This window comes from Mustela nivalis, assembly GCF_964662115.1.
Source record: "Mustela nivalis genome assembly, chromosome: 8".
Taxonomy (NCBI): Eukaryota; Metazoa; Chordata; class Mammalia; order Carnivora; family Mustelidae; genus Mustela; species Mustela nivalis.
In genome coordinates this window covers 704,619-728,290 of record NC_139027.1, presented here as the reverse complement: position 1 = coordinate 728,290, position 23,672 = coordinate 704,619, and the positions used below count along the sequence as shown (strand labels likewise).

The 23,672-nt window shown below is 50.4% G+C and overlaps 1 protein-coding gene across 12 annotated transcripts in view; it reads left to right on the top strand.

Moving 5' to 3' along the window:
* The window catches only part of MYT1L (myelin transcription factor 1 like), a 393,093-nt gene that overhangs the window by 99,132 nt on the left and 270,289 nt on the right, over positions 1-23,672 (top strand). The gene's annotated exons all lie outside the window — the stretch shown is intronic.

Below are 23,672 nucleotides of genomic sequence, written 5' to 3'. Positions count from 1 at the left end.
GACCCGGGCATGTCGCGTGTGGTAGCAGCACAGGCACCCAGACGCTGGGCAGAGGTCACACCAAGGACGGCTCGAGGGGCCATTGCACAGCCACGCTCAGCCCTGTCTGCTGGAAAGGGGACTGGCACAGTGACACTGGGCTGCGGACCGCGGCCTCACCCGGCCGGTCTTCCCAAGGTCCCATCACCGCCCACTCTGAGGACGGGTGGCGAGGAACGAGATTATCATCCCAACAGTACCTCTGCTGGTGATGGACAGTGAGCTGTGAACATCAAGTGGAAGTCAGACCATTTCCAGGCTCTCAGACTAGTCCGGACCCTCCGGGGAGGTGCTGATGGAGTTCGGAGCAGGGCGGCCGGCGAGGTGCGCCGGGAGATTCAGGGAGAGCAGCTCAGGGGGCGCTTTGCGGGCAGAGGACGGAGGTCTTGCCTTTGGAGCTTTCAGAATGTGGGGCCTCCCCGTGCCCACCCCGGCTCTGGCCCAGACACTCTCCGGGAGCCGCGAGGGTAGTTACGAACTTCCCAGGTTGACAGCCACCTGTTTCACAGGGGCCTACAGAGGACGTGTCCTTGATTGGTCCAGCCGTGGGGGACGGTGAAGGCAGGAACAGGTGTCTACCTGTTGGGGACTGAGTCGGTTCTTGAGCTCAAGAGCCGCTCTGCTTCAGGGGAGGAGGCTGAGAAAAGATCTTTTAACTGCATCAGAAAAAGGCGGCATGTTTGAGGATGGATGCCTGACCCAGGACCAGCCACATAATTTGCAGGGCCCGCTGCAAGACGAAAGTGCAGGGCCTCTTGTGGGAACATTATTAGGAATTTCAGGATGGTCACAGCAGAACCTTCCACCAGGTGTAGGGCCCTTCTGAGCACGGGCGTCACGGGAATGCCGTCTTCTGCCCATGAGCCAGCCCTGGTCCAAGTCCTCTCTGCAGGATTTCAGACGCGTCCTTCTAACCAGAAACGGTGCGGCTGACACTGGGCGAGGCGGCGGTAGCTCTGCCCTTCTCCTGTACGCCGGCACACGTCGGAGACGGGACAGTGGGCCACAGCCCTGCGTGCTGTCTCCCTCTCCGGGGACGTTCATTTCGCACCCTTGACACTGAGCTGGCAGCCTTCACCCTCTGCTTCTGCTAGGGAATCTCGCCTGGCCCCTGATCCAGACCGCCCGCTGCTGCTCTGAGGGTCTGCTATCTCTGAGTAAGGGAGAACACAACAGGCTCTCAGACGGGCAAAGAGGGAGAAATGTCCTTGAGTGTTTCCTTACGATGAAGGCAAAGGACCCAGTTTGTGTACAGATGGAAAGAAGATGCGCTGAGAAGTCGTCCATGAGCTTAAACTGGTTTGTTCCCTTAAGTGACTCCTTCCTTCCTTGAGTCTTTGTGCCAACAGCGGGTTCAGAGGAGCCACTTCCAAACAGTCGTCTTAAAAGAACATCACGCCACAACCACAGCTTCCCTCTGCACTCAGAGCACGCGGGCTCTGCGGGGCCATCCTGCCCTTGACCTCGCGGGCACTTAGATTTGCACGTGCAAGCGCGACGTAGCCCGCCGGCTTGGAGAAGGCGGAGGACGCGGCACTTTCAACTCCGAGCTCATTTCCACATGGAGCTCGCCTATGTTTCTGTGTCTCCAAATCTTTTGCTTAAAGCCGCCCCCCCTTTTTTTTTAACTTTTAGAAGATAAAATTGAAAACATTCCAAAATTAAAATGAAGAAATAAAATGTGCTGGGTGGATATCTTTCCAATTTGAAGGCTAATTGCAAAATAGAGTTTTGGACTTTGAACTTCTAGTTATCTGCTCGAATCCAATCTTGTAAAGATAAACATTGGTCCATGAAATCGTTGTAAAAATATATGAAACAAATGGTTGAACATGTGGAGGAAATAATTTCAAAATGAAAATTTCCCTGCAATCTAACAAACCAGCTATTTTTAGAAATGCCTAACGCTCCGTGTCACTGTGGAGCCGATCGAGAATTAGGTTTTAGTCTTTTAAACCGTCAAACCCCGCTCACTGTTTAGGAAAAGGAACGTGAGGCTGACAAACCTGACTTTGTCCGCGGCCCCTTGCCGTGGAACACACGGGTGCAGCGAGGTTATTTATTTTTTCAAATTACCTGTAAGAGAGAGCTTTCCCTGCAGCATCCACTGAACACCTTCACTCGCGCGAAAACGGAGGCGCCGGTCCGCGAGCCGGGTCCCACTTCACTCTGATTCCTTCACCGGTTATGGTTTTTGCTTATCTTGATCCAGAAAAGAGGTGCCTCGGTTCTAGTTTCCAGAGTGATTCACAGATCGGACAGGGCAGCCCCGTGGTTGACAGCTCAGCCCCCCACCTGCCAGGGGCTGGGTCCACACACAGGTGGCGCAGGAGACGTGGAGGGACCCGTGGAGGAACCTGTGGCGGAAGTCTGTCCGTCCTGGGACAGGAAGAACGTTGACACTTTGCACTTAACGGTAGATGCCTGTGCTCGGTTTTGCACTCATCAGTGTAGGGTTTTTGTTTGTTTTTTGGTTTTGTTTTTATTTTTGTTTTCTGGGGGATTTTTGTTTTTAATATTCATGTCTTAAAATGTCCCATGTCCCTTAAAGGTGTCAACGTAAGAATTATATTTTGAAAAAAGGATAATGTTTAACATTTTCTGGCTATTACATCAGATTAGGACTTGGTCATGACAACTCTTGATTTTGATGGACAGTGCAAGGGGGTCCCCCGGAGTTTGAGACACCTTCCTCGCAAGGCGGTGAGAGATCGGCCGGAGAGGTTGAGTCTCTGAGGACCGAGCCTGTGGGTCTAGACGCTCCTCTCTCTCTGATGTCTTCCTGGTGAACCCCAAACGAGACCCGCACTTTATAATCTTCTGTTTACAAACATCTGTTTAAAAATACTACACTCCTATAGATGTTCGTAAATCCATAATCTTGAGAAAAATATAGGACAGGGAAACATGCTTCTGAAAAAGATAGTGAACTCTTCTTCACCATTTGATCCTGTAAAATATATACCGTATGTAACATAATCATATAAGTTGTGTTGATGTGATATAGAATGTAGTACTTAACAAACTGTATTAAAAGATCATCTGACATACACAATTTTAAATACTATAGACACAGAACACGTCATATTGTTCATAGTTTACACATGCGTGTGTGGGTGTGTGCACACTTCTCCGCTCCGTTGTCCGGTCGCCCCAGAAGCACAATAGGGGAAACATCTGGTCGTACCCATGAAACTGTAAAAAAGTCACTTACCGATTAGACTGCACAGGGGGCTCCCCGGACGGGCTCGCTAGAAGCCTGGGAAGGCCAGAAGCATGCCGAGTTGCCCTTGGGTATCAGGGACTCCCCGTGGGTGGCCCCACGTCCGCGCAGCTCTGGGCACCAGCCTGGCCCCCACAGCAGGTGCTACAGAACCTCACAGGAGGACTCTGATGGTCTGACCATAATTTTGTTTTCCGAGTGCCAGTCTTTTGGAAGGCGAATGTCTTTCCATCTAACATCTCTCTTCTAAAGTGCCAGCACCCCAAGGCTGTTCGTACTTCAGGGTTGGTTGGTTTGCTTCAGGTACAGCTGTATGAAGTGCGGCATCTGAGGGAGAGCGGCTGCAGGCTATCCGCTGTGGCTGCCGGGGTCCGGCTCACCCCCGACGGTGACGGGGTGAAGCAGCCCGGCGTCTGCGCCCGTGGCGAGTCGGGCCGGAGCCCGCGCGCACCTGCTCTCTCTCTTACTCGGTGATGCAAGAAGTCAAGAAGTACCATCTCCACGTCAGCCCAATTGATCCATGCCAAAGTGCAAGTTTTCATACTTTTTCTCTCATATTAAGAAATGAAAGACCCTGCCTCTTGGTCTCAAAATTTACATGACCTGTTCCAGACCAGAAACATTGGGGCGGTGCGGGTATGCAAACTCCCGCTCACGGCGCCCACCTTGGCTTGTGCACTGACCGCCCCTGTCCACTGCGTCCTTGAAAGGAGGCAGCCCCGAGTCTGCAGGAAGCCGTGGTAGCGTTGGCTCTTCCTTTGCTTTGTCAGCACCTCTTGTTTTCAGAGAAGCGTGGAATTATAGTCGTATCTGTAAACTCCGCAGATTTGATGTGCATTAATTCTGTACCTTTTAAAAAATTATTTATTTACTTGATGGACAGAGATCACAAGTAGGCCGAGCAGCAGGCAGAGAAAGAGAGGGAAGCAGGCTGTCTGCGGAGCAGAGAGCCCGATGCAGGCCTCAATCCCAGGACCCTGAGATCATGACCTGAGCCGAAGGCAGAGGCTTCACCCACTGAGCCACCCAGGCGCCCCTAATTCTCCACGTTCTGACCCATGTGCACCTCTCACCACAGTCAGGGAAGCTCCCACAAGCTTTCGTAGAGCCCCCGTTCCCATGCCTCCCCCCCCTTCCCCAGACAACCCTGGATCTGCGTTTTGTCCCTAACGATGAGTTGGCGTATCCTAGGATTTTATGTAAACTCTATTCTACAGCCTGCACTTTCTGTCTGTTTCTTCTCTGGATGTCAGTGTTTGGAGATGTTTCTTGGCCGCTCTGCGCATCCGCGGTGCACCGACGGGCGCTGCGGGGTTGCGTCCCGTGGTACGGCCAGTGCGCAATTTATCAGCCCACCTTGAACTTCGACTGTTTCAAACTGAAATTCTGTCAAACGTTCACGTGGAAGTCTTAGTCTGGACATACATAGATCCCTCTCAGACCTGAGTGTGGAATGGGTCATGGGGTCGGCGTAAACTTAACTATTGCACAAACTGCAGTGTTCCCCGGAGCCCGTCCGTTCTACCCCCGCTACGACATGGGAGCGCTGCGCCCCTGGCTGTCGTGCCGGAGACTCGACGCGACTGCCCTTCTTATCGTTAGACGCTGACAGGCGTGCAGGACGTCGCACTGAGGTTTTAATTTGAATTTCCCCAACGTCCACTGATGTTAACCATGTTTTCATGTGCTTTTCTGCCGTCCATATGTCTTCTTTGGTAGAGACTCTGCTCAGTCATTTGCCTGTTGTTTTCCCTTGATGTTGGTGCTTGCTTGTGACTCCGGAGCTCTGAGAGCCCGTGGTGTGCTCTAGACACAAGTCTTCCACGGGATTTGCAAATTTTTCCTCCCAGACTGGGATTTACTTTTTCAGACTCTCAACTGTGCCTTTTGAAGAACAAACCTTTTTAATTTTAATGATGTCCATATTAATAATATATTCCTTTATGGATTGTGTTTTTGATAATGTATCCAAAAATATTTGCTTAACTCAAAGTCATAACACTCTTCTCTGTTTTATTTTAGACATTTTAGTGTTTCATATTTTACAGTTAGGTTTATTACAGTCTGTTTTGAGTTAATTTATACGGTGCAAGGTACGGATCCGGGTCTACTCATTTAACGTCTTCTGGTTATCCAGTCGCTCCACCCTTATTTGTTCAAAAGAGCATCCTGTTCCGTTAACCGCACTTTCGTCTTTGCCAAGAATCCATTGTCTCCGTGTGGGCCTGCTCCTGGGCTCTGAGCTCCGGTCCGCTGGCCTGCGTGTCTGCCTTTAGGCCAGCACCATGCACTGTAGCAAATCTTGACGCTGTAATAAATCTTGAAATCAGGTAGTCTTAATTCCCCAACTTTGTTCTTTTGCAAAGTTGCTTTGACTGATCGAGGTCCTTTTCATTTCTATGTGAATTTCAGAATCAAGTTGTCCGTTTCTGTAGGCCGCGAGCACGAGGATTCTGACTGAGATGGCGCTGACACTCTAGGTGTGGGACAAGGGCGTCCCGGGAAGGCCAGGCCCGGTGCGGCTCTCCCCTGTGTAATCTCTGACACAGTTTCTTTTGGCTTTCATGTATAGGTCCTGCTCGTCGCTGTCCATTTTCTACCTAATAGTTGACATTTTTGGTGCTATTCTAAGTTATATTTTTAATTTCAATTTCTGAATGTTCATTACCAGTATATAGAATTAAAACTAATTTTTAAACGTGGTATTTTTGCACTGCAACCTTGCTCACTTATTCATTCTAGCTTTTTTGTGGCCTTCATTAGGTTTTCTACACAGCCATCACGTCATCTACAAATCAAAGACAGTTTGACTTTTTCTTTGTCAATCTGCATTTTGTTTCTTTCATGGCTTTGTCCTCTGCTGGCTTCAGTGTCCGGTGTAATGATGATCAAGAGCTGCAGTGCAGGACATCCTGTCTCATCCTTGGTCGTAGGAGTAAATTAAGCTGTAAATTCTCTGTAGATGCCCTTTACTGGCTGGGGGAACATTTCTTTTATTCCTAGTTTGCTAAATGTTTTACTCAGAAATACGTGGTAGATAGGGTCACATTTTTCTGCATCTAGAGATGATAATGTGGATTTTCCTTTTTAGTTCATGCATAATGAATTACTTTGATTTTCAGATGTTACTGATGCTGATTAAACTCCATTCAGTCATGACATTCTATACCTTATGATGTGGACTTACTCTGTTCAATTTTTATCTCGAATTTTTGTGCCTATCTTCATGTAGATGCTTTTCTCTTATAATGCCCTTGTCTGGTTTTGAATTTGAGAAATGAGTTGAGAATTATCCCCTCCTTTCAAATGTCCTGAAATATTTGTGTATAATTGGTATTATTTCTTTCTTAAATGTTTGGTGGAATTCGCCAGTGAAGGAGTCTAGACCTGAAGTTTTCTTCGTGGGAAGGGTCTCGATTATGTTGAGTTTTTCTAGTAGATCTCTGTGGCCCAAGGTACCCATTTCTTATTGAATGAACGTGGTGGTTTGTGTCTTTCAAGGTAATTTTTTCTACATCATCTAAGTTGCTGAATTAGTTGGTTAAAGTTGTTCATGATGTTTCTTTATTGTGTTTTCTTACATTTTAATATGTGACATTCTGCATTGACTTTCTCTCTTACTCCTGATACTGATACTCTGATTTCCCTCCTCTCCCCTCCTCACCCCTCCCTCACCCCTCCTCTCCCCTCCTCACCCCTCCCTCTCCTGTCTCCCGTCTCCTCCCCTTCCCATCTTCTTCCCTCTACCCCCCCCCCCCACACACAGACGCACCTTTATTTCTCTGTCTCTCTCACGTCTCTCTTTTATGATCGGCTTAATCAGAGATCCATCAGTTTTATCTTCTCAAAGCATGCGCTTCTGGTTCATTGAATTTCTCTCCTTCCTTCTGTTTTCTGTTTCATGGGCTTCTCCTCTGATCTTGGTGATTTCTCTTCTTCCACTCACTCTGGCTTTCGGGTGGAGGTTGACGTCGTTGTCTTTATTCTCTGTCTTCTACCTTGATTCTCAAAGTCTCCGCCTACGGACTGCGCTAGCAGACCCCTCAAAGTGGTATGTTGTGGGCTTTTTCTCATGTTCATCCAGTTCAAAACACTTCCAGATTTCCCCTCTTTCTGTTTTTCCTTTGACCCTTTGGTTATATAGATTATTTCATTTCCAAGCATTCGGGGATTTCACAAAGAACTTTCTTTTTTTTTTTTTTTTTTTTTTTAAAGATTTATTTATTTATTTATTTGATAGAGATCACAAGCAGGCAGAGAGACAGGCAGAGAGAGAGAGAGGGGGGGAAGCAGGCTCTCCGCTGAGCAGAGAGCCCGATGTGGGGCTCGATCCCAGGACCCTGAAATCATGACCTGAGCCGAAGGCAGAGGCTTAAACCACTGAGCCACCCAGGTGCCCCCACAAAGAACTTTCTATTGGTGACTTCCATTCTAATTCTACTGTGGATGGAGAACATACTTCGTGTGACCTGAACCTCTTGGCATTCACTCTGGCTTGTTTTATGACCCAGGATTTGAGGTGCCGGGGTACATCCAATGTGCACTTGAGAAGAAACACACATGATATTGTGGTTGGGGCATTCCATAAATGTCTGTTCGGTGCAGCCGCGCGACGGTGTGGCTCAGGTCTACATCTCCCCTGATATTCTGTCCACTCCTCCTCCCAACTCTTAGGATGGGGGTGTTGAAATAACAGGGGTCTGTCCCTTTCCCCTTGCTGTCTGTCCAGTTGTGCTCCGTGGGTTTGAAAGTCTGTTATCAGGTGCACAAGTAAGACGGTTGTCTCTTCTTTCTTAATTTATGATTGTGAAATTCCCCCTTTTTTTTAAATCCCCGGTGACAGTCCTGTCTCTGAGGCTACTTTGTTGGTTATTCATATGGTCCCTCCTGCTCTGCTCCGACCGGCGTGAGCACAGTGTGTGCTCTCATGCTTTCACACTGTCGCACGTATGGTGTGTTCCGCGGGCAGCCTCGTCTTGCTCTGTCCGATTCGACAGTTTCTGCCTCTTCCCTGTATGCTCAGGTAGCACGTTCGCTGTGATTATGAATGCGCGAGGCCCAGTGTCCCCTCTGCTGTGCGCGAGCCCGAGTGTCCCCACTGCTGTGCGCGAGGCCCGAGTGACCCCACTGGCTGTGCGCGAGCCCGAGTGTCCCCTCTGGCTGTGCGCGAGGCCCAGTGTCCCCACTGGCTGTGCGCGAGCCCGAGTGTCCCCTCTGGCTGTGCACGAGGCCCAGTGTCCCCTCTGGCTGTGCGTGAGGCCGAGTGTCCCCTCTGCTGTGCGCGAGGCCGAGTGTCCCCTCTGCTGTGCGCGAGGCCCGAGTGTCCCCTCTGGCTGTGCGCGAGGCCGAGTGTCCCCTCTGGCTGTGAGCGAGGCCGAGTTTCCCCTCTGGCTGTGCGCGAGGCCCGAGTGTCCCCTCTGGCTGTGCGCGAGGCCGAGTGTCCCCTCTGCTGTACGCGAGGCCCGAGTGTCCCCTCTGCTGTGCGCGAGGCCGAGTGTCCCCTCTGCTGTGCGCGAGGCTCCGTGTCCCCTCTGGCTGTGCGCGAGGCCGAGTGTCCCCTCTGCTGTGCGCGAGGCCCGAGTGTCCCCTCTGGCTGTGCGCGAGGCCGAGTGTCCCCTCTGCTGTGCGCGAGGCCCGAGTGTCCCCACTGCTGTGCGCGAGGCCGAGTGTCCCCTGTGTCTGTGCGCGAGCCCGAGTGTCCCCTCTGGCTGTGCGCGAGGCCCAGTGTCCCCACTGGCTGTGCGCGAGGCCGAGTGTCCCCTCTGCTGTGCGCGAGGCCGAGTGTCCCCTCTGCTGTGCGCGAGGCCGAGTGTACCCTCTGCTGTGCGCGAGGCCGAGTGTCCCCTCTGCTGTGCGCGAGGCCCAGTGTCCCCTCTGGCTGTGCGCGAGGCTGAGTGTCCCCTCTGGCTGTGCGCGAGGCCGAGGGTCCCCTCTGCTGTGTGCTTTCTCGTTACCGCGTCCACCCGTGGTCTCTTCTGTCCTCCGTTTGCCTTGGTTCGGTCGGTGCTCGGACAGAGTTCTGTTTGTCTCCTCTGTCTGGGTTATCTGCTGTAACTTGGAGTTGCTGCTGTCGTGGCTGCTTGGGTTTTATAAAATGCGCTCTGTCTCTTTTTGCAGTTTCCCGTCAAACGCTCGGACACCCCTCCACACACAGCGCGCGAGTCCTGGTGTTGTACTTCCGTTTCTTCCCTCTTGACCTTGGGGCGATCCCCATAAATTTTAGTTTTGCATGTGTTACGGAGGGCACATCCCAGTATTATTTTGGTTCAAACTGTCTTTATTTTTAGAGACGTGAATAATGAAAGCTGCCCTTTGTCTTCCTCCGTGCTGTCACCGCGGCCGGGGCTCCGTGCGGCTTTGGGGCCAGCCGGGGCTGGGGTTGGACCCTTCTGCTGGAAGATGCCCTTTAATCTCTCCTGCACGGCCAGTCTGCTGATGATATAGATGATCTCAGCTCTAAATGCCTTTAAAAATCTTTATTTTACCTTCCGTGTTGAGAGGTACTTTCTCTGGCTAATGCAGTCCAGGCTAACGTCATGGTTTTGCTTTAAGAACCGAGCTTCCCTGCGTCCCTGACCTGCTGTGCTCATGACGAATGTCCCGTCCCTACCTTGGCTTCCTTACTCGGAGCCGTCTTTCCCCCTCAGTCTACTTTTTTTTTTTTTTTTTTTTAAGATTTTTAAATTTTTTTATTTGACAGACAGAGATCACTCCCCCTCTGTCTACTTTTAAGAGTTCCTGTTTATCACTGGGTTTGAGCAATGTGACTAGTTTCTGTAGGCTCTTCTCTTTACGTTTCTTGTACTTGGGCTTTATTGATTTATTTTGAATCTGTAGGTTTAAGGTTTTCATTCCATTTGGACATTTTAAGCCATTAGCTTCAATTATGTTATGTTGTGTGTTATGTCACGTGGTCCCGTGTCTCTACATTTACTCTGATGACAGGTCCATCAGGCCACTAGAAGTTGTGCCATCTAACGGGCATCTCATTCGTGTCTTTAACTTCTTTTTTCTCTGCGTGTTTTATTTCGGACAGTTTCTATTAGTGCATCTTGACATTCACTACTTTTAATTCTCCAAGGGCACATCGGTCATTTATCCGTGTATCTTTGGTCTCAGACATCGCAGCTTCCATTTGTAGAAATGGGTTTTAGGTGCTGTTGTTTTAATCTTCTGTCTCCACTTAACTTTTTTTTTTTTTTTAAAGATTTTATTTATTTATCAGATTTTATTTATTTAAAGATTTTATTTATTTATTTATTTATTTTTTATTTATTTATCAGAGATTTTATTTTATTTTATTTATTTATTTATTTATTTATTTATCAGATTTTATTTATTTATTTATCCCCACCATCCGTGGGGAGAGAGCGAGCACAGGCAGACAGAATAGCAGGCAGAGGCAGAGGGAGAAGCGGGCTCCCTGCTGAGCAAGGAGCCCGATGTGGGACTCGATCCCAGGACGCTGGGATCATGACCTGAGCCGAAGGCAGCTGCTTAACCAACTGAGCCACTCAGGCATTCCCACCACTTAACTTTTTGAATATATAAGCTACAATTACAATTATTGTCGTATTGTCCTTGTCTGATGATTCTAACATCTGTGTTAGTTCTACAACTAAGTTTGGATTGATTGATTTTTCTCTTCACTGTGAATTTTATTTTCCTGCTTCTTTCCATGCCTTATAATTCTTTTTTTTTCCCTTTAAGAGAGAGCACAGGCAAGTGGGGGTGGGGAAGTGGGGCAGAGGCCGAGGGAGGACCTTAGACAGGCTCCATGCAGTGCGGAGCTGGATGCGGGGCTCAGTCTCCCAACCCTGAGATCATGACCTGAGCTGAAATCAAGAGTCGGACGCAGAGTGGGCCGAGTGACCCAGTGCCCCATGCCTAGTCTTCTTCACAGACTCCTAGATATTGTGACTTTTGTCTTTTTGAGCACGAGATCTATCCTCACCCTAGTGATACTTCTGAGCTTTGCTCCTGGAAGCAGAGAAGTTGCTTGGGACAGTTTGGCCCACTGCGGGCTTCTAGAATCTGGGAGGTGGCATCTAGGCAAAATTCAGACTCTAACGATTCCTGGCTGTTGAGCCAAGATCTTGTGCGTACTCAGCCCCAAGGCTGTGAGCTTCACGCTCCACAGCCGGCTGCAGGGCAGGCGTCCTTCCCGCCGCCGAGCGGGTGCCGCCCCCTGTGCTGTGGGGAACTGGGGCTTCTCCCAGCCTCCGCGCGTTCCCTCGGACGGTCCCGGGGGCTTCTCTGCGGGGGCCTCTCATGGAAGCCGGTGCTCTTCCCTCCAGCGCCCTGTCCTGAGAACCTGCCTTCCTGGTCTGCCTGGAGTCCCAGCTCTGTCTCCTTGCCTCAGGGAGCCGGCGGAGCTGTCCCTGCCCCGGCTTCCACAGCCAAGCCTGGGGACTCTCAAGGCAACCGCCAGGGCAGTCATGGAGCTGGGAAGCCCGTCTCTCAGAGCTCGCTGTCCTGCCCTGTCCCACACCCGGCGTCTTCGTGTCGCTGTTCACCTGGTTGTGTCTGGCAAGAAAGAAAGTTCGGTCACTGTTACTCTGTGCTGGTTGGAAGCAGGAGTCCCGCTGCCTCCACTTGCCTCTTTCTATGCTTCTGTCCTGGCTCCGGTTGATGGGACACAAAGCCGACCTCACTCACTTCCGACCTCTGTCTCCACCATCCGTGGTTCCCTCTACTCCCGTCACAAAAGGTGGAGGGACGGGGGCGTGTGGCTCAGTCACTCGGGCGTCCGACTCCTGACTACATCTCAGGTCATGATCTCAGCGTCCGCGATGAGGCCCCGCGCCAGGCTCTGGGCTCCGCGGGGAGTCTGCTTAGGATTCTCTCCTTCGCTCTCTCCCTCGGCCCCTCTCCCCTGCTCACACCATCTCTAAAAATGTAAAGTAAAATAGGGGCACCTGGATGGCTCAGTCGTTAGGCATCTGCCTTTGGCTCGGGTCATGATCCCAGGGTCCTGGGTTCGAGCCCCGCATCGAGCTCCCTGCTTGGTGGGAAGCCTGCTTCTCCCTCTCCCACTCCCCCTGCTTGTGTTCCCTCTCTCGCTGTCTCTCTCTGTCTCTGTCAAATAAATAAATAAAATCTTTAAAAATAATAAAATAAGGATGGAGAGAAGATGAGCCTACAGTGCCCCTAAGAGCAGGAAACAGTGGACCTCTGCCCAAGGGCCTCTCCTTGCGTGTACCGCCTGGTACCTGGGCCTTAGCAGAGAGCACACGTTAATTCCTCTGCCGTCGAGAACGAAGCGCGCGACTGAGAGCTTTTGGGGAAGAGAGGCGTATCTGGATCTTTGTGTTTTAGTATTTGCTGACCTGTGTGTGACCCTGACTATAGCCATGACAACATGGGACATGACACCAGGGACATTTCAACTATTGAGACTAATTATAGACGATGGGGAAGTTGAAGAGTGAGAAGGAAAAAGATGAATATCTGACTTAGCCTTGAAACAATGTTGCTAATTAATACGACTTCCACGTACACAGTTGCATGTCACTCGTGTTACACAGCACAGTGTTTGTGGGAACTCAAGTTCAGGGTATGTGTGTGAAGTTAGAGTAGGTGTGCACAGTGTGTGCAGGTTAATGCTATGTACACATGACATATTGTAATATTTTATATATGTATATGACTTGTTAATTTAGTTATTCATCTTGCCTTTTGCTCATAATAAACACCGACAGCCACAGCTTACGTCTGTGTCTCAGGAAGACACCGACCAGTACTTCTGATTTATAAGATGGTTCTTTGTGGTGGAGGAAACCCATCTTGGGGGAATTTGAACACATGTTTGGGAATTTAGGACTTTGGTGTTCAAAGTGGAATGTCTGTGTCTCAGAGGTTTACAAGGTATTGGGATATAAAAAATATCAAACTTGCTTGTATTAAAACTAATAACTAGATTAAGTTTTCCTGGTATGAAACATGCAGGTGGGAATAGACAGCCTGAGCTTTTCCAGATGCCCACGCCCGTGACGTCAGCGGACGTCCGCGTGCGTGCGTGATACAGTGCGGGTGAACGAGCAGTACCAAATCCAGGGCTTAGATCAGGAACCTCGTGCTTCCATTGGCTTTTGGCATCTTGCTCCATGATATAGTGTCCGGGGCCTCTGCGAATCGACTTATAACTTAGATTGCAACATTTCATAATCCTTGGAGATGAAGTAGGACTCTACTGTGAGATCATTTGTTCCCTAAAGTTGTCTTTATAGTAAATTTCTAAGTAGGTTATCCACTTTAAAGAGGAGACCCAGTGTTCTTTCACAAAGGGACCCATGCCCCGAATCTGTTATTTACGGAGGGCGATAGCTATAGATGGACGGTGTCGGCAGACAGCCTCCACAACCTTCCTACACGTAGTCCTGCTTGGAAGTCAAGATAAGGATAACAAGGAGTGGGAGTCTCTTTAAGAAGAGACTTGGACTATGGGGCAAACACTCTGAAAACAGATGTTTAGAAACTGTCATTTTGATATAACTTTGAAATTTTTGCTATAAGTAGTATTTGAATCACATTGAATACTCTGAGATTTACCCACTTGAAGAATTTGGAAACAAGGGGCACCTGGGTGTCTCCGTCTGTTAAGCATCTGCCTGCAGTGCAGGTCATGACCTCAGGGTCCTGGGACCGAACCCCATGTCGGACTCCCTGCTCTCCCGGAGAGTCTGCTTCTCCCTCTCCCTCTGCTTCCACCCACCCTGATAATGCTCACTCTCTCTCTCTCTCAAATAAATCAATACAATTTAAAAAAAAGAGTCTGGAAACAAAAATTCTTAAACAATTTTAAAAGACTGTAAAAAAAAATTCAGTGTGTTTTGAATCCATTTGTTTAAATATCTATATTTAACACCTTCTGGTGGTCTGTAAGTGGAACCTGCGGCATTTGGGATCCACAGAAATTGATTAGTTGAATCTCAGTGAGAATCGTGGGGAACCGTTGGTCATGAAGGAGAACAGGCAGCTTCCGCTGCAGTAGCCAATATAGAAGTTTCTCTTCTCACACATGAGACGGAGGCTTCTTGGTGAGGCATCTTTTCAACCATGACAGGTCATAAAAGCAAGTATCAGTATAATTGGAGTAAGAAATAGGACTTGAAATTGCTCTTTAATGAAGTGATAGGCAAAATTTAAAAAAAATAATAAGTCATATTTAAATATATTTCTCTCACTTTAAAAAAATTCTTAATACATTTCAGAAGAAAAAAGATGTGTACTGTTTATAAATATAGTAAGTACTTTTAAATGTAGATGCTTTATGAGTACGTGTGTCCCCCAGTTATTATGGCTTGTCAGTACACACCTTGATACCTAATTGGAGGACCCTTCGCTATTTTTAGTAGAGGATTAGTCACTGTGTTTTTTGGTGAAGATGCCTAGTTAGAAAGTTTAGATAGTCTGCTCTAGACACACATAAGGACATAGCACCTTCCTGTCGGTGACGGCAGGACACGGACGTGCAAAGGCCCTGTGATGTGCCTGGGCTCTGATGGGCATGTTGCACACATGTTATCTCTTGTGACCCTGAGCACAGATCTGCACACTAACTGTCAGCACCACCGGATTTAACCAGATTGCAGTGGGAACCTGGATTCTGTAAAAGGCGTGCCGCAAGTCTGGGCGGACCAGGAGTAGGTGCAGAGCCTGAATTCAGTCGGGCCAAGGTGCGTGCCCTCAAGCTACTCACCCTTCCTCCTTGACAGAATGGTGCTTGCAACAAGGGACAGGTGGAGACAGGCTTGGTTGCACTGGTGACATTTCTGTTACCCAGAGCCTCAAGTCACTGCGGTGTGCTTGGACACTGGAGCTGGCTCAACCCTCCTGGGTGGGAGCGTGGCCAGGTGAGTGGGTGCCGGCTGGGATCCAGTCCAGCCCTGCGATTGGAGGAACACGGTGCCCTGGAGGGAGGATTAGAGGGAAGGCCAGGACTCGAGGTGGGCGGGGCCAGAAGGCCAAGCTCCGGGCATTGTCTTTACTCTCAGTTATGGTGGCTCCCCTAGGGGAGCGAGGCATCTTCTGGGGGTGATACAGACACGCTCTGCACAATTTATGGTCCCCCAGAAAATGTGTGTGCAATGGCGTGGATCTCTGCAGGTTTTAGAAGAGGAAGCCTATAGTCTTTCTTGGACCTGGGAGAATCCTTGACCAAGAATTATGTCACTGCAGAGTCCCCACGGTAATTGTCAGCAGCTCTTTGTAGACTTGACTTTCTACCGCTCTCGGCTCCTTGCTGAACAAAATGGCCAAGCCCCACTCTGTGTCACCTTCCAGAAGAGCGGCACTGAGCGCGTTTAGTGGGTTAGTCTGCGGTGCACGGAGGACCGATGCGAAGGCATCAAACTAAACTGTGCCTCATGCTCTGCCGCCGAACAAAGCCTAAGAGGGGCCTGGGTGGAGCCTGCCAACCTTGTAAGATGTTCTAAGACAATTCTCTCCTTGACAAGGGAGACAGATGGGCTAAAAGAGATATCAGTGTTCTTCCCTTCAACGGATTAAGTTCTAAGCAGGAAAGGACACCGTTACGTTGATGTCACATCTGGGAGGTACGCGCGCACACAGGCTTGTGTGCATACACGGTGCCAACTGTATGTTCATTCCAGTGGCTTCGCGGAGGGAAGATTTCAGAGAGGACACTTTGGTTGCACTGTACTGAAGAATAATTTAGGTAATTTTCTGCTCTTTCTTCTACTGTGTTTTATTTCAACTTTTGAGACCCTCCTGTACTGCAGACACTGTCTGGGGTAGAGGCAGGAGAAACACCGGCTCCGCAGCTGGCTTAGCCCTGGGGTGAGCACACAGGCAAACTAGTGCACAGTCCTGGGTGCGTTTTTCATGTTTTCTCTCCAATATCATTCAAAAGAACTTCCAAACGCACTGGATTTCTCGTGATGACAGACTCCACTAGCTGAGCAACAAGGAAAGAGTAAGGTGCGTCGTGAAAATAGACGTTCACACACGTGAGGATGTGGCCCAGTTTCCTGTGTTTGGGAGATTATCTGGACTCTGATGTTGTCATCCGAGGGTAGGAGGGAGCAGGGGGGCTCCTATGGGAAATGCTGGCGAGAACCTAGTCAGGGGCCTGCCTTGGCTGACCGTGGAAGGATCTTGGTCTTTGACCTGCAGGTACAGGGGAGGGGTGTGGAGGTCCAGCCTCAGACACGCAGGGGAGGGGTGTGGAGGTGCAGCCTCGGACACGCAGGGGAGGGGTGTGGAGGTGCAGCCTCGGACACGCAGGGGAGGGGTGTGGAGGTGCAGCCTCGGACACGCAGGGGAGGGGTGTGGAGGTGCAGCCTCGGACACGCAGGGGAGGGGTGTGGAGGTGCAGCCTCGGACACGCAGGGGAGGGGTGTGGAGGTGCAGCCTCGGACATGCCCTTAGAAAGGAGTGGAGGGAGGCTTGATGGCCGTGTGCACACGGGGCGAGCAGTCTGGATCCCAGAACCACTGTTCCTGACTTGAGTGGCAGTGGACAGAGCCGGAGACGTTTGTGACGTAGTTGAGTCCTCAGACAAAGATTCTGCAAACCTGAGAACCAGGGTCGTCCAGTCGGGATTCTCCGCTCGGCGTGCGAGGCGCGTGGCCGCAGGTCAGTCAGCTTTCCTCCTCCCCAGAGAACCAGGCCCGATGGGCGTTAGGGCACACGGCCAATCGGCCTCTTACTCGAATCAAAGAGTACGCAGGTTAGTATTTCCTTAGGTTCCCCACTGTAGGAAGAAATGAAACACAGTCGAGAAACAGTACAGTCGGCGCACCGGAGCTGTTTTCGGTGCCACACTGAGAAGGACGCTCACTTTTCGCGGTTCGCGTCCAGTAAAGCTCGGTTCTTGTTTCCGCGGTAATGACTAAATGCCCTTACATGCAGGGCTTCGAGGGATGGTTTTGGAAGGTTTTAGTATTTTGAAACCTAAAAATTTAATCTCTCGTTGGTGGTAAATGACAAAATAAGGACTTTAGCTTAAAATGCCACTAATACGGTTAAACTTTAAAATGCATAACATTTTTCAAAAAACTAGCCATGAAACGCAAAAAATAGAAGGTTGTTGAGCAGCACGTGCGGTCACATTTGAGCTGGGAAAATGGGCCGGACCTCGAGGAGGACAGACGGATCTCAGGGACAGGAGCCGGCGCCGGGCTGGGGCCACCGGACCTGAAGCTCCAGACGTCCTCCGGGGCACCGCTGTCCCCAGGCACTGGTTCCACCCTGGGACCCATGTCCACGCAGCTTTGTCGGTTTTGGGGTTTGGCGCCTCCGGGCGCGGCTTTGTTTGCTTTGACCACGAGTCAGGTGTTACCTAACTTTAGGTAACGTCCCAGCAGGCCGGACTGCGCACGCCGGTCTCCACCTGTCCTCGCCGGTCCCCGCCTGTCCGCGCCGGCTCACAGGGCGCTGCTGTGCTCCACCCGCCTCTCTGAAGCCCACGGAGTGCACCGCGTCGTGGGGTTCGGCCTTGCTCGGCCTGGGCAGAGCAGGACGCCGTGTTCTCCGCATGAACCTTCACTCCTGCCAGTGGCTCTTCCCACCAGGCTGTGGCGCAGAAGCGCCTGGGCCAAGCTAACACTCCTGAACTGCGCCGCGTGCGCCAGGACACCCCACTTTCCTCAGGAATCACTGGTGCCTGAGGACCCGCTCCTCGAAAGAGCCACTGCTGTCCCATGGAAGGACTGGAGGCTCTTCCTTCCGTCCGCCGCTTCCTCTGCGCGTGGCAGGAAGAGCGATGGTCCCCACGATGCCCACGCCTCCCCGGGACCTGCGGACGCCCGTGCCATGTGACAAAGGCTCTGCGGGCATGATCAAGGGTCCTGAGGCAGGGATGTTCTCCTGCATTACTGGTGGGTCTTGTGGCAGGAGGCAGAAGGGACGGTCAGAAGCCGAGGTCAGAGTGACCCAAGAAAGGGATGGGGAGCCACGGAGCGTGGGCACACAGGCCTCGGGGAGAGCCGAGGCTTCTGCCCTGCAGCCTGTACAGGGAGTGCGGTCCTGAGCGCGAGCTCTCTCGGCCTCCAAGGGCAGGAAGAGTAAGTCCGCGTCGTCTGTAGCCCGAGTCTCTGCTGGTTCGCTGACAGCGGCTGGGAGACCACAGCAGCACCGGTGGCCGCTTCCCTGAGCCAGGCTCCCCGAGCTGTGAACCGTGATGACTCAGGCCTCTCCTCCCCACGCCAAGGGACTCCAAGGCCATGTTTAGCGGGATGCCCTCTGTGAGTGTGAAGCTCAGCGGATGTGAGGGTGATGCTGAAACGCGGGCATGTGCTGGAGTTGGCACCAGCACCCCACGGTCCCACCTGGCTAAGTCAGGGTCAGGCTGCACCTTAAAGTTGGAAGGGAAGTGGGGACCCCCCTGAGCTCCCCTGAGCCCCGCCTGCGTTTCAGAAGTTCCTTCCGGGTGCATCCGCCCCGCCTGCTCTCCGACGGGCAGTTTCCATCGCGGAGAGCCCACATGGGCCTGCGCCTCCCGCCGCCAAGCAGGGATTCAACGTGCTCCTGGCGTGTCCCACCGGACGTGGCCCGGAGAAACGGGAGGTGGGGCAGAGAGGGGGGCGGAGCAGGCCCAAGGCAAGACTGCAGCCCCTCTGAGAGCAGAAGAGGCTGGTCACTGCCCCACGGCCCCGTGGCGTCAGGCGGCTGGTGCCCGGCAGGTGCGATGCTCCCTCACGTCCTGTGGTTCGCTGGAGGACGGAGAGGCCTGCCCTGCGCAGGTATCCTGGGCCCTGCCTCCTCTCCACCCGTGAGCTCCCCGGCCCGTCGCCGACCTGATGGCTGGGGCATGTGGCCCCGGAGGGAGCGGGGAGACGTGAGCACGTCGCCTCAGCTGCGAATGCCACCCGGCTGGGCCCGGAACACACCTTCCTGCAGGCGAGGCCATGTGTGTGGCTTGGCTATGTGGCCAGCGTGGCGGCGGGCACCGGGGCTGCCACACGATCTGCTGTTAGGCAAAGCGCGTCCAAAATTCTGTTTCCTTAAGAAATCAACATTTTAAAATATCTCAAATCAAAAAGGCTATTTTCAAAGCAAAGGATGAACCTTTTATGAGAAGGAGACCACACTTTTCTTTGTCGCTGAGGACAGTGTTTGAAGAGACCCCACACCTGTGTGCTCCCCCCTTCGTCCACTCCTCGCCCCTGCTCACTTTTTATCTCTGGATGAAGAGCCCCGACTCTGTGGAGACGCACTGAGGCCTGTCCCGTGACCGACTGTTCCCTGCTGTAACCAGCGGTCTTTTCTCTGGGCCCGTTGCAGGGGCTTCATGTCCGTCTCACTTGTAGCTACTTCCTACGTGTATATGCACATTTTAAAAATCTGTGAATTAAGGAAACATACCTGTTCCTCGTGGAGCTCGTTGTAGTTGTTCCTAAATGCAGAGTGAGTGCTGACCAGAGGCTCACGTGTCCTCTGATCTCAGGCCCCTCGCCCGTAAGATCAGAAGTCCAGACCAAGTGTTGTAGCTTCTCAGAGCGAGCCGTGCGACGTCCGTCGGTTCCAGGTGCCCTGGCCAAGCAGGACACAGTCCTGACATGCCGCGCCCAGCCCTGGCTCCGAGACCGGCACAGGCGCCGTGGGGAGGCTGCCGTCCCAGCACTTTGGGCCCAGGTGGCTGTCCCCTGCCCTGGCCCACAGCCCCATGCCCTTGTATTGACGGTGCAGCTCAAAATGCTTCTTAAATTTATTTGGATTTAGTATTTTACATTATTCCTTTTTATTAACTTGTTAGTTACACTTTCTTTTACTGCCTTTTATTATTTACTTTGAAATTACAGTATTTATTTGTACTCACTAGAATTTAATATTAGTTGCGGTTACACCACTTTCCAAATATTCAGTGAGTCTGTGAATGCTTTAACTCAGTCCATACCCCCCAATCTATGTGCTGTTGTAATGGAAGTAATACCTCACACACATATGTTAATCTGTGTGTTATTTCTTTATAAGTATGTCAAATCCTACAAGGTTTCATGATTGTCCTTTAACACAGCTGGTGTCAAATACATTCACCCCGTACCTATGGTTTCGTGTTCCTCACTCAGTGAACCACTGAGCTACAAGCACATCACTTTCCTTCTGGTGAAACGATCTCTTAGAATTTTACTTAATGTCGATCTACTGATGACAGATTCTTTCCTTTTTTGGTCTGAAATTGTCCTTTTTTTACCTTCATTTCTGAAGGGTTTTTTTTTTTTTTTCTTCACGAGATTGGCATTTACTTTCATTAAACATTTTTAATACAGAATTTTATTATCCTCTGAGTTCTCTTGTCTCTGTTAAGAAGTTAGCTGTTACTAATTGCTGCCAGTTTACACATTTTTTTTCTTGATTTTTGCTTCTTGTAGTTTTACTCAGAGGTCTGGTTTTTCCTTGTAATTATTGCATTTGGGATTCATGGTGTTTCTGAATTTGGTGTTCTATATTTTTCATCACTTTTGAAAATTCTTAACCTTAATTTTTCAAAAGTTTTTTTATTCCTTTGTTTAATATAATTTTATTTCTCGTATTAATTGTGATATTTCCTTCTGACCTGTCTTCCAGTCTGCGGATTGTCTCTTTAGCCAGGCATACTCTGTTAATTCCAACAACTGAATTCCTAGCTTCTATTCTTAGAGTTTTCAATTCTGAAATTTCCATTTGATCTTTACAATAAGTTTTATTCATCTCCTGAAATTCAACATTGTGTTACATGCCTTTGGCAGTTTCATTACTTTAAATTCTTGTCAGATAATTCCAATGTGTCTGTTTCTGTTGGCTGTTATTTTTTTCCCCCTGGGTTTTGGTCAAATCTACCTATTCGCTTGCCTTGTTTAGTCTGGATTACAGACATGGTAGATAAAAAACTGTAGTTACGCATTGCAGCTTTCTGTTATGTTACGTTATGTCATCTTCCTCCAGAAAGCATTCATTTTTGTTGTGCCCATCTAGACTAAGGAACGTGGCTTCCGTCAAATCAAGAGTTGAGATGGTTCAGAGCTGGGTTTTATTACGCAGGAGGGATGAGCTATTTCCAGTTTACATTTATTCCTGGGATGAAACCTTAAGTGATCCCAGTGGAAGCGTGTGGTGTTTCCGGGGAACCCCTTCCCGTGGGCCAGGAGCTCCAGTCTCTTGCCCCTGGTCACGCGGTGCTCAGAGATGCACAGAGACATTCAGATTCTGAGACCTTCATGAGTCACTTCGGTATCAGTAGATGTCTCAAGCCAAAAAGTTGTGCTTAATAAGGGCCCATCTCTGTGGGTTTCTCTCTGCTTGGTTTCTTGGCCGTGCAAATCATGATCACCCTCCAATGCTTCAAACAGATGACGTAAACAGAATTTAATTCACCTCTTCGTTATCATCGAGAAGGTTGTGTGGAAAGATTACATGTGATCACCAAAAGCGGAACCACCCACTTCTTTATCCACCATTAGTGATGACGTTGGGTGGTTACAGGAGAATACGTCCAGGGTCCCTTCAGGCATGGACAGTCTAGCATTCCCCAAGTAAATATCCGCAAGGAAGATGACAGTGATAACGGGTGCCCTGCTCTAAGCCAATGGTTCTTAGAGTTCTTGTTGCAGAATAAACAGCGTCTGAGGAGGCTGGAAGCCAGCAAGGACTCCTTGCGAGAAACTGGACCAGCATCGATTTCCTGGAGCATAGGGGCACTGCTGCTTCACCCCACTTCCAAGGAGGACAGCAGGACAAGTGCTGTTGCAAAGAGATATTGTGATGACAGCCAGTTGCTCCCCAAAAATGCAAAGGTACTTTCAGCAGAAGGATCTCAGGTGTGGGGTCTCTGCCTGGAGGTGTACCCTTCCAGAGGAATGCAGCTATAAATTTCCATCTCAATATGATGCAAAAGCTCTTGGCTTTTCTGGAATTTCTGGAATGTTCTAAAGGAAGATAAAACCTGATTAGTAACTATACAATGCCAATGTTTAGATGTTTAATCTTATAGATCATTGGGGAAAACATTATTAATAAATCAAATAACAAAAAAATCTAAAATCAGTATATTGGCTCAGAGAACCAACATCAGTTTTTTACTACAAGTCGTTTTATACATAGATAACACTCAAATCCTATACTTTAAGTCGTAAACTATAAAATGTAACTAGGATGCGTCCTATTCTCAGAAACCCTCCAGCTCACACGTAAGCGGAAGGAGCAGTGCTCCTGGCGGTCCCTGAAGTCGTCTCCCACAACCTGGGCTTCCCTATTTGCTGGTCTACCTGCTGGTCTCGTCAACCCTGCGTCGCGTTCCAGATCTGACGCGATCAGGATTGTGTAATGTGGCACCAGACTGGCAGTCAGTTGGTTTTAATTCTTACTTTTTTATCTTTTCTCAGCACTTGCTCAATAGAAGTAGCATACGGAAGATCGTGTGTCCGCTGCATGGGGGTCAAGATCTGGGCCTGAGTTTCCAGACCCAAAAGGGAGCGGTGGCATCTTCCAAAGTGTCACAGATGGGAAAATGGAGGGCAAGCCTGATGTAGCACCTCGTTTAATGAAGTTAAAAGGACAAAATATTTGAGCAACAACAGGCCACAGGAAGCCATACGCAGAGCTCAGCGTTCTGACAGCAGGCACATTATTCATTGTGTTTTCAAACATTTGAGTGTTTTCAAACTCTCAAACTGGAGGAGACGAGTTAACAGGGTTCACGGGGTTCCGCGGCGGCCGTGCTGTCCCACACCTGCCGCCTGTGGTTGGGTGTCGGGTAACGGGCTTCACGGAGCCTGGGCTGATTCACGTGCCGGCCTCTAACCCCCACAGCCTCTGCTGCCCGAAAGGATGAGAAACGGGGCGTGGGATGTTGGGGAACCGGAGCTGGACGCTATCATCCAGACACGCACGAGAGGTCCCGGGCTGGAGCGTCCGCCCCGCCAGCGGCTCCGGAGTCTCCATGCGTCCACGCGCGTCCGGCTCTCGTGTGCTTCCTGACGCAGGCCCTGGCTCGGCTCGCCTCACGCCGCAGGGAGCGGCATCTCCCGCCTGGCCCAGGTCTGCGGCAGGGGCGCTTCCTGTTGGTCCGTCTGCTGCTTCCTCCAGGAAGGAAAAGTCTTCCACCCCCTGCAGAACGTTCAGGAAGCAGCTGCATGCGCACAAGTCGGGGCGGCTCTGGGTTGGAACTTCATCTGTTTCGTGGCAGGATCCGCACATCCTCCATAAGTCACAGGGCTCTGACTTTCCCTAGGGTCTCTGAACCCCAGTGGAAAGCAAATCGTATTTACTTGAAAAGCTTAGATCTGACCTATTGGTTTTATCCTCTCCTGTCCTGACTCTTCATACCCTGCCACATGGAAGGGCCCCATATGCACTTGGTTCTGCGGTCCTAAATGCGCTAGGTTCTCCTGTCTGAGGTGCGCTGGGTTCTGGGGTCCGAGATGCAGTGGGTTCTCAGGTCTGAGATCCACTAGGTTCCGGGGCCCGA